Source organism: Hypanus sabinus, chromosome 10 (genome assembly GCF_030144855.1).
Source record: "Hypanus sabinus isolate sHypSab1 chromosome 10, sHypSab1.hap1, whole genome shotgun sequence".
Classification (NCBI taxonomy): Eukaryota; Metazoa; Chordata; class Chondrichthyes; order Myliobatiformes; family Dasyatidae; genus Hypanus; species Hypanus sabinus.
The window spans coordinates 67,699,752-67,712,018 of NC_082715.1; the positions used below are offsets into that span (position 1 = coordinate 67,699,752).

Sequence of the window (12,267 nt, forward strand, 5' to 3'; positions counted from 1 at the left end):
CTCATGACATCTACCTACTTGCCTTTGCTAACTTATCAATGAACAGCATTTAAAGAGAATGGCCTACTTATTAAATGTTGTTTGATTAAAGAGAGGGTATTGGTTGGGAATTTTACAAAGTAAGCTCTTGCCTGTAACATAGCCCATGCAGTTTTCAGCACAGAAGAGGTTAAAGGTCAGGATATCACTGCTGACCATTTGGAAAGTTCCAGCTTATGTTGTAACCATTCCTTTTGTTTGCCTTATTCTGTCTACTCTGTTTACTTTTTGATTTGACCATTGATTGGACTGTATGATTGGTCAGTCATGATCAGGTGACTAAGAAGTCACTGAAAATTTAGTCCAACATTGCATTTGTATTATTGCCTGGTGCTGGTACTTTGATCGCTTGTGAAATACATTAAAGAGAGAAAGAGAGAAAGAGTCAGGCAGTAATGATTGAAAAACAATATTTATTTTAACAAACTGTGGTATTCTGTGCCCAACATATGCCCAACAAAAGGGGTAAATACCCTCCAGCAACAGAAAATCAGTGGTAAAAAAGTGTAGTTCTCAGGATCTTATACAAAGCTGAAATTTTGCTGTGTTTTTTTCCTTATGCTTTCTCCAGAACCTAGCAGATGCCGCAATACTGAGAAGTGTGGAAGATGTCACGCAGAGAAGGTGAGTTCAATGCATCTATAAAAATGTAATATGCGACTTAAAAAACATCATGATATTATCAATTGTTATTGGTCTAGAGCAGAGAACAGGTTACACTATGTTCCATATGAGAGGAGATATGATTATTAAGTGTGCAGAGATTGCGCAGTGTGAATCATTAGTGTGCAGTGATGTGAATCATAAGTCATCAAAATGACCAAACACTTAATAATCATATACCACACTGCTATGTGGTAGTAAACAGTTTTGTTTTGTTATTAGGTTCCCAACAACAAATGTACTTCTTCCTGGGTGTGCATAGACTACAATTCAATGGTTTAGAAGGAGAGTGTGAAATAATTGCATGAATAATTCTTCATTTTTTTTCTCCTGTCTTTCGCTTCAATGCTAATGACTGCATTACATTTGAAGAACAATGAGCTCTTCTGTGGTCTGGTTCCTATTTCTTTTCTTTCAAAGATCTGAGAAAATTATTATAATTTTATATTTTTAGTTAGTGAAATCTTGCTATATGAAAAATCTCAGTTGTCGCTGGCAAACGGAAGAAATTGTGTGGTTTGTGAGGTACTTTGGGAAATTTCTCAATTATACAATGCAGTAAATGCTCCATCTAATAAAGATAAGTTAATATTGAAAAGGGTTTTAATTTTACCGAGTAGTCGAAGGTCAATTCTAATTTATCTCAAAACCAACGTTGAAAATTCATAATCCAAAATGTTTTAGTAACTTGTTAAATGGGATTTACAAACTTCTACAAGCAGTGTAAGCTTTTCAAATGAGTATTAATATAAAATTTGCTTTATAAACATCACCAAAACAGGTATCCATTAGTTTTGTTTTTCAGTGCAAAATGGATTGATATACATTTTTTACCATCTTCCAATCCTATTTCAAATATGTCACTTTATAATGTTAAATTTTAATTTCACCCTGGTTGTGACTGTTTAATAAATTCAGGTTCTTAATTTAAATATATTGTGTTTTCATACCTCTCTTTAATGCAACGGAGTGCCAGTTATCTGTTGATAATGTCTGAACATTAAAATAATCAGGTCAAAAGGAATCACATTCATTTGAACTGTTTAGAATTGTAATTATTGCAGCCTGTATTCCTGAGTGCTACAAATTAACCAGTTGATGTTGGAAGCTGTCTTGATGCTGCTTACAAGGATGAACCTAATTTCCTATCTATCACAAAATAATACCAAATTAATTCCCTCTCTCTCTCTCTCTCTCTCTCTCTCTCTCTCTCATATATTGTGCAATGATTTTTCCCAGTCATTATATGTTTACTGTAATTTAATGTCAATGGTTATAATGTACCTAGCAAACATATTATTTGATTTAGATTTCAATATTGAAAGCTGTGTGGATTTTATGTTTGCCATGTTACTGGGAATGAGGAAGTTTCTAACAAAATCAATGATGAATAATTTCAAGATCTCTGTCAATACTGTGAATTTGATGACTTGATAAATTAATCTGGAATAACTCATAGGACTTAGGACACATTTTTAACAGCTTCACATTTTATTTCACAGAACATGCATTGGTGTCTATGGTTTCAATGTTTATATTTCATAATCACTTTATAATATCAGAAATAACTTTCTGAAGGACTAGATCATCAAACTACAATGAAAATTTTATACTTAAGTAAAACACTGCTTTCTACTCTATTTATAATTCAGGTCATTGCAAGCATTTCCTCCATCTCCCATCAAATGTGGTCTCAGGGATAATAATTGCTTTTTTATCATCTTTACTTCCTTTAGCATATTGCAATTTCTTGTGCTAGATATATAACGTAATGAACATTATTTGTTCACACTATCTTAAAAGTTAGCTAAGTTTCTCTCACTCAAAACATCACTTCTTAATGCTCACCTTCAATATTCTGATATATCCAGGTATCATTCTTTGCAGTGGGTTAAGCATTGTTGAACAAATATCTTGTTTAGAGATAGATGAATTAAGTAAAATTATCTCTTCGCTGGATCCCTTTTTTAAAAATCTTGATGTTTTTGACAAGGTGGTAGTTAGCAACTCTCACCGCCAATGTTTTGTGAGCTCTTTATATACAAGCTTCTAGTAAGGATAGACTGGATAAGTTGCACGAGTTGTCACGTGTTATCATTCTGGGGTGTCTATGTGTTACCAGAGAGCTTGAAGCAAGAAGCCCATAGGCTAGGGCTGTCTGCAATATATTAACTAAAAAAGGCTCAGCTCTATCTCATTTTGCACTTCTTTAAAATATGACACATTGTGGGCTGAAAATTGGATTGCATCAATCCAACCAGTGGAGAATACACTATTTGAAAGCATGCATATTGTGACCAGTACCTTCATTCTCAATCATTATGAGATACAGTCATCTTTTGCAACAATGAAGGCACCCCATCATAACTCGATGTGGGAACAGCAATTAAGAAATTAAAAGAGGAGGCTAGTGCTAACTATCATTGAATCATTGAAATACAGAATCATAAATGGTGTACAGCATATAAGACCATTTAGCCCATTATTTCATTGTTGGCATCATACCAGACCAAGTCACTACTTCCAGCCACTAGTCTTTTTTCTTTATGAGTTTGACATATAGTTATAGGAATCACACAGCTCAGGTACAGTTGTGTACAATTGTGTACAGTTCTGGTCACTGAATTATAGGAAAGATATCTACAAAATAGAGAGAGTACAGAGAAAATTTACTAGAATGTTACCTGGGTTTCAGCACCTAAGTTACAGGGAAAGGCTGAACAAGCTGGGTCTTTATTCTTTGCAGCGTAGAAGGTTAAGGGGGAACTTGATAGAGGTATTTAAAATAATGAGGGGGATAGATCAAATCGACGTGGATAGGCTTTTCCCATTGAGAGTAGGGGAGGTTCAAGCAAGAGAACATGAGTTGAGAGTTAGGGGCAAAAGTTAAAGGGAAACACGAGGGGGAATTTCTTTACTCAGAGAGTGGTAGCTGTGTGGAATGAGCTTCCAGTAGAAGTGGTAGAGGCAGGTTCGGTATTGCCATTTAAAGTAAAATTGGATAGGTATATGGACAGGAAAGGAATGGAGGGTTATGGGCTGAGTGCGGGCCAGTGGAGCTAGGTGAGTGTAAGTGTCGGCATGGAATAGAAGGGCCGAGATGGCCTGTTTCCGTGCTGTAATTGTTATATGGTTATATACGGTTATACAAGCCCTTCAAACCACTACATCCATGGCAAACATTTTGCCCATATACACTAATTCCATTTTCCTACACCCTCCTGTGCCTTGCCTGTCCAATACCACTAAAACAATGTAATTCTAACTGATTCCACCACCTCCTATGGTAGTCTATTTCAGTTATCTAAAAGACTTTCCCTTCAGATCCCCATTAAAACACTTTCTTCTCACTTAAACCTATGTCTTAAATCCTAAATCTTGCTTTTGATGCCCTACCATAGGAAAAAGAAAAAAAAATCCTGACTACTCTATCTATACTTCTTATAATTCCTCCGCCTTCTTAACTCAAAGGAAAACAATACCAGTGTATTCAAACTCCTCCCATATCTAAAGTACTCCAATCCAAGCAGCATCCTGATAACTTTTCTCTGTGTTCTCCACTATGCAATCTCATTTGTATGGGACCATAAGATATAGCAGCATTAGGCCATTTGGTCCTTTGAGTCTGCTCTGCCATATCGTCATGGCTGATCCAATTTTCCTCTAAGCCCCAATCTTCTGCCTTCTCTCTGTATTCCTTCATGCACTGACCAATCAAGAACCTATCAACCTTTACCTTGAATCTACATAAGGACTTGACCTCCACAGCTGCCTGTGGCCAAGAATTCCCCAGATTCATCACCATCTGGCTAAAGAAATTCCTCCTTGCCTCCATTCTAAAAGGACGCTTCTCTGTTCTGAGGCTGTGTCCTCTGAACTTAGACTCTTCCACCATAGGAAACATCCTTTCCACATCCACTCTCTCAAGGTCTTCCACCATTCAATAGGTTTAAATAAGGTCACCCCTCATTATTCTGAATTGTAGTGAATACAGCTCCAGAGCCATCAAATGCTCTTCATGTGACAAACCATTTAATCCTGGAATCATTTTTGTGAACCTCCTTTGAAACCTCTCCAGTTTCAGTATATCCTTACAAAGAAAAGGGGTCCAAAACCTGCTCACCATACACCAAGTGAGGCCTCACCAGTGCTTTTTAAAGTTTCAACCTTACATCCTTGCGTTTATATTCTAGTCCTCCTGGGATGAATTTGAACTTTGCCTTCCTCACCACAGATTCAACCAGCAAATTAACCTTTAGGGAATCCTACACAAAGACTACCAAATCCCTTTGCGCCTCAGATTTTTGTATTTTCTCTCCATTTAGACAATAGTCAATACTTTTATTTCTTCTACCACACTTCCCAACAGTATATTCTATCTGCCATTTCTTTGCCCATTCTCTTAATCTGTCTAAGTCCTTGCTTTCTCAAAACTGGAGTCTGGGGAACATCTGATAGAGGTTTATACAACTATGAGCAGCATAGGTAGAGTATATAGATAGTATTTTTTTATAGCGTTGTAATGTCTAATACCAGGAGGCATACAGTTAAGGTACTACAGTAGGCCTCCGTTAGTCTCGATAGACCATGAATTTGCACCTTGGAAAGTTTCCATGGAAGACCGGCAGTTGGCCAAGCTGCAAGTCTCCCCTCTCCACGCCACCGATGTTGTCCAAGGTAAGGGCATTAGGACCCATACAGCTTGGCACCGGTGTTGTTGCAGAACAATGTGTGGCTACGTGCCTTGCTCAAGGACACACATGCAGTCTCAGCCAAGGCTCGAACCAGTGACCTTCAGCTCATGCCAATACATTTAAGGTGAGGGGGGTAAGTTCAAAGGAAGTCAAGGAGGTGGATGCTTGGAATGCACTACCTGGGGTGGTGGTAGAGGAAGATACATTTGGGACTTTTAAGAGATTTTTAGATAGGCACATGAATATGAAGGAAATAGAAGGATACGGACATTGTTTAGGAAGAGGAGATGAGTTTATTGGCCATTTGTTTACTAATTTAATTGCTGCAGTACAGCATTGTGGGCCAATAGGCCAGATTGTGTGTTGCAATGTTCTAAGTTCTAACACACAGTTCTTCTGTGCAATTCTAATCACAATATCATATGAAAGATACAATGGCCCTGGAGAGGAGATTCACCACCCTTTGCCTCCACAGATGCATCCCGACCTGATGAATAATTCCAGCTGCTTGGTTTCTGCTTCAGATCTGCCCTCTTTGATGTCTTTGTTTACCAAGATGTTGCCGAGTTGGAATGTTTTATTCACAGAGAGTTAAATAGATTTGTTTTCCTTGGAGTGAGAGAGACTGAGATGTGATGTGATAGAAGCATATCTGATTATGAGAAACAGAGATAGAATAAATGGTATTTTTTCTGATAGTAAGGGTATCAAAAAGCAAAGGCGAAACTTTTAAGCTGAGAGAAAGATGTTTTAACAGTGATCTAAGCGGTAGATTTTTTTTACACTAAGTGATCAATATCTGGAATCCGCTGCCAGGTGGTAGAAACAAATGCAATGCTTTGTTTCAGATTCATTTAGACAAACACGTTAGTAGGCAAGGTCTAGAAAGTATTGATTGCAAGAAGTCCTCCAATACCCCTCCGCAGAATGAATACACTCTTTTTATTTCTAATATGGCCTCATTTGAAAAAGCCTAATGAAGCAACATTACTCATTTCCACGGCAGTGTATTCATTATTCAATTTTTAAGATGTCAACTCCTCTTCAATGCCTCCATGTCATGCTTTAAAAATCTGCACCCTGGATTGTTGATTTTCCAGTCTCACTCCAATTTCAGTCATGTCTCTGTGATCATATGTAGACGTAAATGAGCAGAAAGGTCAGCTTCACATGATGGTACAACTCCATGATTCATACTCCATATTTCATGTCCCCTCTATGCCCTTTTAATTTATTTCTTAATAAGTACCACACACTTTCAATGATCTGTACACACCTCCCCTGCTTTCAGTTCTCTTGCTACCACATGCTGCTTTTAGTCTCTTTATTCAATTCTCAATTTTCTTGACATCCACGGTTGCCCAGCTTAGCTTTCTCTCCTTACTGTAATTTATTTTTTTATTGAAGTTCATCATCAAACAAACATTTCCATAAGATGTATTTAGACATTGTACATGTATATCATATAATCATATATGTCACAAATCTCCACACAGTATTTATCTGAGGTATACACTTATAGAAAAGAGTGGAAAAGAAAAAACAAGCAAAAGGAAAAAACTACATACAAGTGGGAAGTGATCTTTTTTATTACAACAGATTCATCGATTTGTGAGAATAAAATCAGGCCTATGAGGCATTATGTAGTTAAACTATTTTTCCCAGTTTGAATCAAATTGTTCCAGCTTATAGAACCATAGAACCACAGAACACTACAGCACAGTACAGGACCTTCAGCCCTGCATGTTGTGCTGACCCATATAATCCCTAAAAAAACGTACTAAACCCACACTACACCATAAACCTCCATTTTTCTTTCATTCATGTGCCTGTCCAAGAGGCTCTTAAATATCCCTAATGTTTTAGCCTCCACCACCATCCCTGGAATGTCGTTCCAGGCACTCTCAACCCTCTGTGTAAAAAAAAGTTACACCTGATTTCTCCCCTAAACTTCCCTCCTGTAATTTTGTACATGTGCCCTCTGGTGTTTGCTATTGGTACCCTGGGAAACAGGTACTGACTATCGACCCTATCTATGCCTCTCATAATCTTGTAGACCTCTATCAAGTCCCCTCTCATTCTTCTACACTCCAAGGAGAAAAGTCCCAGCTCTGCTAACCTTGCTTCATACGACTTGTTCTCCAAACCAGGCAACATCCTGGTAAATCTCCTCTGCACCCTTTCCATAGCTTCCACATCCTTCCTATAATGAGAATTGAACACAATACTCTAAGTGCGGTCTCACCAGAGATATGTAGAGTTGCAACATGACCTCTCTACTCTTGAACTCAATCCCCCTGTTAATGAAGCCTAGCATCCCATATGCCTTCTTAACTACCCTATCAACCTGTGCAGCGACCTTGAGGGATGTATGGACTTGAACCTCAAGGTCCCTTTGTTCATCCACACTCTTAAGTAACTGACCATTAATCCATCTTCAGTCTTCTGGTTTGTCCTTCCAAAATGCATCATCTCACCCTTGTCCGGATTGAACTCCATCTGCCATTTTTCTGCCCAACTCTGCAGCCTGTCTGTATTCTCTTGTAACCTTCGACCACCTATAGCTCCATCCACAGCTCCTCCAATCTTCGTGTCATCTGCAAACTTACTCACCCATCCTTCCACCTCTACATCCAGGTCATTTATAAAAATCACAAATAGCAGGGGTCCCAGGATAGATCCCTGCGGCACTCCACTAGTCACCGACCGCCAGGCAGAATACTTTCCTTCCACAACAACCCTCTGCTTTCTTCCTTTAAGCCAATTTTTTATCCAAACATCCAAGGTTCCACTTATCCCATGCCTCATGACTTTTTGAATGAGTCTCTCATGAGGGACCTTGTCAAGTGCTTTGCTAAAGTTCATGTAGACCACATCCACTGCCCTACCCTCATCAATTTCTTTTGTACCTCTTCAAAAAACTCAGTCAGGCTCATGAGGCACAATCTTCCCTTCACAAAACCATGTTGACTATCCATGAGTCGACTGTACTTCTCCAAATGCTCGTAGATCCTATCCTTAAGAATCCTTTCCAGTAGTTTGCATACCACTGACGTAAGACTCACCAGTCTATAGTTCCCGGGTTTCTCCCTATTACCTTTTTTCAACAAGGGAACTGTATTTGCCATTCTCCAGTCCTCCAGCACTTCCCCTGCAGCCAAAGAGGATACAAAGGTCCTAGCTAATGCTCCTGCGATCTCTCCTCTCAATTCCCACAACAGCCTGGGGTGTATCATATCTGGCCTTGGTGATTTATCAATCTTAATGTTTTTAAGAAGATCCAGCACTTCTTCTTCCCTAATCTCCACATTGTTTAGCACACAGGCCCACTCTACTTTGACCTCATCCTGATCAAGATCCTATTCACTTGTGAATACTGAAGCAAAATATTCATTTAGGACCTCCCCAACCTCCTCTGCCTCCAGGCACGTTGCCCTCTTTATCCTTTAGCGGTCCCACCTTCGTTCTCGTCATCCTATTCTTCACATACGCATAGAACTCCTTGGGGTTCTCCTTGATCCTACATGCCAGGGCCTTCTCATAAGCCACTCCTACTTCCTGCTTCTTATATCTAACATATGCTTCCTTTTCCCTCTTGTCGATTTGCCTCACATATTTTGTCAGCTACGGTTCCCTTTTCCTACCATTTTTCCCTTGCCACAGTGGGACAAACCTATCCTGAACCGAGCTCAAGTGATCCCTAAACTTCTCCCACATTACTTCTGTGCTTTCCCCTTTGAACATCTGTTTCCAATTTGCTCTTGCTAGTTCTTGCCTTATCGCTTCAAAGTTAGCCCTTCCCCAGTTAAGCACTTTACCATTTTGTCTGATTTTATCCCTTTCCATAGCTATGCTGAAGCTAAGGGAGTTGTGGTCACTCTCACCAAAATGCTCCCCCACCAAGAGGTCTATCACCTGACCAGGTTCATTACCCAGAGCTAGATCCAGTATAGCCTCTCCTCTCGTCGGCCGGTCCACATACTGTGTCAGGAATCCTGCTTGAACACACCTGACAAATTCAGCCCCATCTATCCCCCTTGCACTTAGGAGGTGCCAGTCAATATGAGGGAAGTTGAAATCACCCATAACTACTACCCTGTATTTCCTGCACCATTCTAAAATCTGCCTGCTTATCTGCTCCTCGGTGTCTCGAGGGCTATTTGGGGGCCTATAGACTACTCCCAGCACAGTGATTGATACCTTCCTATTTCTGACTTCTACCCAGACTGCCTCCATGTACATTCCTTCTGCAGCGTCCTCCCTTTCTATAGCCGTGATACTATCCCTGACCAGCAATGCAACTCCCCCACTTTTCTACCACCCATCCTATTCCTTTTAAAACACCTGAACCCCAGGATCTGCATCATCCAATCCTGCCCTTCCTCCAACCAAGTTTCAGTAACGGCCGCAACATCATAGTTCCATGTCCTAATCCATGCTCTAAGTTCATTCTCCTTGTTCCTAATACTCCCAGCATTGAAATAGACACATTTCAACCCCTTTAACTGGCTACATTTATGTTCTGTCCCCTACCTGTCCTTCCTCATCAATTCTGAACACTTAGCATCATGCCCTTGTCCTTCTACCTTAATCCCTGCACTCACATTCTGATTCCCACCCCCCTGCCAAACTAGTTTAAACCCTCCTCAACAGCTGCCCGCCAGAATATTGGTCCCCCTGGGATCCAAGTGCAACCTGTCCTTTTTGGACAGGTCACACCCGCCCCAAAAGAGGTCCCAATGATCCAGAAATCTGAATCCCTGCCCCCTGCTCCATTCCCTCAGCCACGCATTTATCCTCCATCTCATTCTATTCCTACTCTCACTGTCGCGTGGCACAGGCAGTAATCCCGACATTACTACCTTTGTGGTCCTGCTTTTTAACTTCCTTCCTAACTCCCTGTAGTCTTCTTTCAGGACCACTTCCCTTTCCCTACTTATGTCATTGGTACCAATATGTACCACGACCTCTGGCTGTTCTCCCTCCCACTGCAGGATATCTTGGACGCGATCAGAAACATCCCAGACCCTGGCACCTGGGAGACAAACTACCATCCGAGTTTCTTTCCTGCGTCCACAGAATCACCTGTCAGAACCCCTGACTATAGAGTCCCCTATCACTACTGCCTTCCTCTTCCTTTCCTTACCCTTCTGAGCCACAGGGCCAGACTTTGTGCCAGAGGCACGGCCACTATCACTTCCCCCAGGTAGGCTGTCAAACAGGAGTAGTTATTGTCAAGGGGTACAGCCACGGGGGGTGCTCTCTAGTACCTGACTCTTCCCCCTTCCCTCTCTTGACTATGACCCATTTCTCTGTCCCCCATGGCCCCGGAGTGACCACCTGCCTGTAACTCCTCTCTATCACCTCCTCGCTCTCCCTGACCAGATGAAGGTCATTGAACTGCAGCTCCAGTTCCCTAACACGGTCCCTTAGGAGTTGCACCTCGATGCATCAGGTGCAAATGTGGCCGTCCGGGACGCTGGGAGACTCCAGGACCTCCCACATCTGACACCGACCACAGAAAACTGGCCTCACACACATACTACCTCCTTTTGCAATCAACAACTGCCTCACCTCGTCCCGTTACTGCCAAAGCCTGTGGAGCCAAAGTCCTATCACTCTGCTGTCCGCTGGATATGGCTGCCTTCTTTTTAAATTGTTCGTGCTCAACTGGCTGATGTCATGTACCTGCGTAGTCCGGCCTCTCTCTTCCCCCGAGAACTCAAAATGTCTTCCTACTGGAAATCCTTTGGTGCTCTCCCGCTGCCTTCTTGTTTCGAATCAAAAACTTCTGCAGATTCCTTGCCCTGTTTAAGCTGTTCATGCTCAACTGGCTTATGATTGTTATGACTTATGATTAACAGATGCTGTTATCTTCTCCATTTTGTAAATGTCCATTGTAATTTCCATCCATGTATCACAGGGCTCTCCTGTGATAGCCATTTCCTAGCAAGAGACTTTTTTTACCAACCACCAACAGTATATTCATTAAATATTTATCTCTTTTCAGCCATTCTTGAGGCATATACCCAAAATATATGGTCTTAATCTCTAAGGGTATTTCACATTTAAAGATGTCTTGTAGGGCATTGTGTATCCCCCTCCAATAGTCTTTGATAACAGGGCAGTCCCAAAAAAATATGATAATGATTTGCATTTTGATTTCCACAATTTCTCCAGCAAACAGGGAGGTTACTATGATAATGGGATTTCTGAGAGGGTGTAATAAAATATCTTATCAAGTTTTTCGATCCGAACTCCCTCCATTTCTGTGAACTGGTACACTTACATTGATACCTCCATATTATTGTCCATTCTTCCTCAGATATAATTATCCCTCCTTCCTTCTCCCATTTCGTTTTAATGTATGAAGTCGAAAGTGTTTTAAGATTTGACAAACCCTTATACATGCTTGAAATGATTCTACTACCGTTATCTGAATTATATGATTTTCTAAATAGCTCTATCAAGTATGTACTTGCCTTGGTTACATTTTTAAGCATCCTATTAACATATTGCCACATCTGTAAATACTGATAAAAATCTTGTTTTTCTAGTAAGTGTTTCTGTTTAAGCATTTCAAAACTGAACAGTATTCCTTCTTTTATTATGTTGCAAAGAACTGTTATTCCTTTAGCTTTCCAGTCCTTAAATCTAGCATCAAGTTTATTTGGTGTAAAACCCAAGTCATATGCACACCATTTAAGAATTGCAATATCTCCCTCTAGGTTATATTCTTTTATAGAATTTTTCCATATTTTAAAAGTCAATTTCACCCATGGGTTATCAATAGTATTTATGTACCTTTGCAGGTAGTTATCAGCCAAAATTGCTTGCATGGGGATGGGAAGTACCCGCTCCTCAATGTTTT

General features: G+C 40.4%; 1 long non-coding RNA gene across 2 annotated transcripts in view; it reads left to right on the forward strand.

Annotated features, from left to right (window-relative positions):
* The window catches only part of LOC132400727 (uncharacterized), a 159,524-nt gene that overhangs the window by 55,188 nt on the left and 92,069 nt on the right, over positions 1-12,267 (forward strand). For both annotated transcript variants that reach the window (XR_009514346.1, XR_009514345.1), the window contains exon 3: positions 611-663. This is a non-coding gene — a long non-coding RNA (uncharacterized LOC132400727). The remainder of the gene's footprint in view (positions 1-610; positions 664-12,267) is intronic.